Source organism: Pyrus communis, chromosome 6 (genome assembly GCF_963583255.1).
Source record: "Pyrus communis chromosome 6, drPyrComm1.1, whole genome shotgun sequence".
Lineage (NCBI taxonomy): Eukaryota > Viridiplantae > Streptophyta > Magnoliopsida > Rosales > Rosaceae > Pyrus > Pyrus communis.
This window is the reverse complement of record NC_084808.1, coordinates 935810-940666: the sequence shown is the minus strand read 5'-3', so window position 1 is coordinate 940666 and position 4857 is coordinate 935810.

Below are 4857 nucleotides of genomic sequence, written 5' to 3'. Positions count from 1 at the left end.
TAACCATGACATGCTGCTAGGCGTCACCCATGGTTTGTGGAAGCCCTAAAGATTAGCAAACACTAATTTTAAGGGAGAATTGAAATGTGGTTTCAATTCACAATCGATCGTTAAGAGTAACATCGCCCACTACCTCGCTAATTGGAACCTAATGGATCGTACACCGAGTAAGGATATAAGTGAAGAAATTATATGAAATGGATAAGCAATTAAATGGTTTAATTGAAGAATGGTCAAGATTAATTGAATAGTTAATTAATTATACGAAACGTTCGTATTGGGCGTTTAAGTTAGTTTTGGGCTTCGGGGCACAAAAAAACGTTTTGGTCCACAACGCCCATTATGTTTAAGTTGTATGACAACTAAAACAAAATGGGCAATTAAGCCCAATAACAAATGGAGGCCGGCCATATCAAGGGTAGTGGGAACTTTTGCTTAATTGCAAGTTTGCCACTAACCTAAGAGATGAAGTATAAAGTCATCTTTATAGCTTTGTTTCTCATTAGGGTTTTCTAATAGAATTTGGGTGAAACATTTTCTCTCATTTTCTACATAGAGGCCGGCCACTTAGGGGAGGAACATCTAGCAATCTTTTCTTCCCTAAGTCATCCATTTCATCTTCACACTACATCTTTGGTGTGGAGACTTAGAGACACCAAACCTTTGGTGTTTTGGAGAACAAATCCTCAAATCCTCAAAGAAGAAAAGGAGCACTAAAAGGGAGGAAATCACAAGGAAGATCCAAGGAGCAAGGAGGTGACTTGAAGGCCCTCCACTTGGGTGAATCCCTTGTGCAATCAAGGATGAGCTTCAAGGGTAAAGAATCTCTAAATTCTTATTCTCTTTAATATTGTTAAAGAGTCTTATGGTTCACCATATACTAGGCTTTGAAAGTCATGAGTTTTATGAATTGTTTTTGAATGCATGCCTACTTTAAAGTGTTATTAGTTTGCATATGTATTCAAATGTTCTTACATGTTCTTAGCTAGGACAAAATTTTTCCTTCAAGTGGTATCAGAGCCTAGGCCTAGTTTATGGTGGATCCTTTTGGGTTTTGTGATTTTTTCATAGTTTGTGATTTAAGTGTTGTAAATGTTACAAGCTTTGTTCTTGCTTTGAATATAAATTTTGCTTGAAAATTTAGCATCTCAAATGTTGTAGATGTATTTCATTAAAGCATGAATAATGGAACTAAAAGTTGGTGCCAAGTGTTTTGGGATTTTCGGCCAAATCCAAAGGGTGATTTTTTGGGTTCTTGTTAGCCTTGTTAAAATGGTTTTAATGTGTTTTTTGGAACCCCTAAGTACCCAGGATATTAACCCTCTTTTGAGTTGTGAAAATTTGAGTTTTTGGTGAAAGAAAACATCCATGGAGCTATTATGAGTTTTCATGTATGTTCTTCATATTTCTTGAAGTTCTTACCAAGAACAAAAAGTTTTGAAGTTTTGATTCAAAAGTTTTATGTTTTTCATAAAGTTTTGTTTTTCAAATGGTGGGTGATAGTTATTGGTGAGATGTGACTAAAAGAATTTTAAAGTTTTATAAAAAAACATTTTCTTACAAACCATCAAAGTCACCTTTGTCTCACCTACCAAAAACCACTTACAAAACTTTAGATTTTTTCAATTTTTCAACACTATGGCCGGCCACCTTTGGTAAAAGGTGATGGAGGGACTTTTGTGCAATTATATAAAGTTTTGATACTTTTGTGTATTTGCATTTTGACCCCAAAAGTTTTTGTTTTAACAAAGTGACCCAAATTGTTGTGGTCATTGTTTTTGGCCCAAAACAAAATGAGAACAAAAATTGTTTTGTCTCTTTAATGAGAATTTGATTTTCATTATATTTAGTTCCATTTAAATCAATTCTATGGATCCAAAAACCAATTGTTTAAAGTTGCTTTCTTAGTTAATTTAGTTAATTAAGAAAAGGGTGATTATGAACCAAAGGCCTCGATAATTGAGCTATGTGATTGGCCGATTTACATTATGAATGCTTGGGTTTTTTAAGTAATGTAGATTTGAATGTAATTTGATTAATTCAAGTTGTTGTATTGGGCATAAGTCCTTCAATTTGTTGTAAAGGGCATAAGCCCATTATTTGTGTTGTAAAAGGGCATAAGCCCTTCTTATTATTTCATGTATTCCTCTTTGTTTATATGTATGCAAATTGGAATAGTTGGGTCCAACGCCCAATAGGAAATAACGGTTTAATTGGATTAAACGCGTAACTAAAATCAACAACTATCTACCTTAAACCCAAGGTCCAACACAAGGCTCGTGTTGGATCAAATCAAACGGTTCATAATCATCCTAAAACCTAATATGACTATATAGTCCATATGAGGATGCAATGCGTTCGTTAGTAGTTCCATATAGTCTCGCTTGTTTCAAACGAAACAGTGGGAGTATTATATGCTACTAAATCATGTTAACTTGGACCAATAGTTATGATAGGGCCATGTTCTTTTAATATGATTAAAATGTTTTTGATGTAGCCCAAAACTACTCCCTCAACAAACGAATATTAAGTTGATAAACGAGAGATGTTTTGAACATTTCTTCGTAGGCCTTCCACTGTGGTGGGCTCCAATCGTTTGTGACTCATGCACCGGCTTCACCCTATAATGGGGAAGTACAAAGTATGTGCTTACATCCAGGAGGAGTCCATAAACATAAGATGAGGTGAGTGTAGACAACGAGTATGACCAACATGATATAATTCTGAGGTTGTGCTTGAACCTCTACATAAACTAAGCATGGTGGGAATAACTTAACTAAGTGCAATGGTGCCAACATGATATAATTCTGAGGCATTCATTCTCTAGAGGCCAAACTAGATGGGTAATTACAAGAGTTGTAAATGACTAAAGTGTTATTCTCTCATCATTATTTTTTGCTAACCAACATGATATAATTCTGAGGTGGGCTTGGTAATGGTGAGTCTCCCATGCCCCGCTAAGAGTTCAATATAACTCTCGAATTCCATTGAGGGATGTGGAGTTTGCCAAAAATAGTGGGTGGTACTATTTGATTCAAGACCCAATCAAGTAGTTAATCAACAATCTAATACGATTTCTGTTATGTTATGTAGTTAACGACATGCCTAAAATACTACCCACCATTATACTTGACAAAATGGCCCAAGACTTTTCCTTGCATATCTCTCGGATGATTTCACTAAGTTTATTGTAAACTATAAAGTGAATAGATTCGATCATACTTTTAACGAGATGATTAACATGTGCTGTAAATTTGAAAAATGTTTCAAAAAGGACAGTGGGAGTGAGAATGCAAAAACAAGGAAAAGGTTACATAAGAAGAAGGCAAAGAAATCCAAAGGAACATGCTTTCATTGTGGAAAGGATGAACGTTGGAAGAAGAAATACAGGGTGCGCATTGCGAGCCTTATGACATGAACTTTTGAAGAGACTATTTCGGTCATAGAAAGTGCTTTTACAGTGAGCTCCAATTCCTGGATATTTGATTCAGGCGCTAGTCAACATATCTGTAATACGATGCAGGGACTAGCAGAGACCAAGACACTGCGCAATGGGGAGATAGTTGTGCGAGTTGGGAACGGCACTAAAATCTCTGCAAAAGCAATAGGCACCTACATGCTTAACCTACCCTCTGGGGAAGTCCTGGAACTTAAAAATTGTTTATATTTTCCTTCATGTATAAAGAATTTGATTTCTATCTCTAAGCTTTTACGAGATGGGCACTCAGTATTGTTTGACAAAATGAGTTGCACTTTATACTTGAACGGTCGTATTATCTCTCATGGTAATATGATAGAGGGACTTTTTCACCTAGAGACGAATAGTGGGATGCACTGTATTGAAAGCGGGAATACCTCAAAACCCAAAAGGGCTAGAGAAGAAGTTAACCAAGTTAGACTTTGGCATCTTAAACTTGGACATGTAAACCAGGATAAGATTCGCAAGATGTCGAAAGATGGATATCTTAGCCCATTAGGTAATGACCTCATGGGAACTTGTGAACCTTGTCTACTGGGGAAGATGACCAAATCTCCATTCACTGGGAAAGGAGAGCGTGCCACTGAAATTCTAGGGTTAATCCACACTAACGTATGTGGACCTATGTCTACTACGTCGAGAGGAGGCTTCTCCTACTATATCACATTCACCGACGATCACTCTCGGTTTGGCTATTTATATCTTATGAAGTACAAGTCAGAATCCTTTGAAAGGTTCAAAGAATTCAAGAATGAAGTTGAGAAGCAAACTGGGAAACAGATAAAGACCCTAAGATCGGATCGAGGGGGTGAATATCTGAGTAACGAGTTCCTAGATTATCTCAAAGAGTGTGGAATTGTATCACAGTGGACTCCACCAGGAACTCCTCAACATAACGGAGTTTCTGAAAGGAGAAACCGAACCTTGATGAACATGGTTCGTTCTATGATGAGTTCCGCTGATCTACCAATATCATTCTGGGGATATGCACTACACACAGCAGCTTATTTGCTAAATGCAGTGCCTTCTAAATCTGTTCCACAAACACCATATGAGATATGGTATGGAAAGAAGCCAAGTCTTAAACATCTTAAGATTTGGGGTTGTCCAGCATACGTTAAGAAACAAGATGCTGGAAAGCTTGAAGCGAGATCCGTTAAATGCTATTTTGTGGGGTATCCTAAACAAACCTATGGATACGAATTTTATCACCCTGACGACCAGAAAGTCTTTGTCGCCAGAACTGCTATATTCATGGAGGATGAATTAGTTCTTAAAGGAACTAGCAAGATAGAATTGAAGGAAATTAATGAGATTAATGATGAACCACAAACAAGCACTCGACAAGTTGACAACCCTGTTCCTGAACCCCTAGCTCC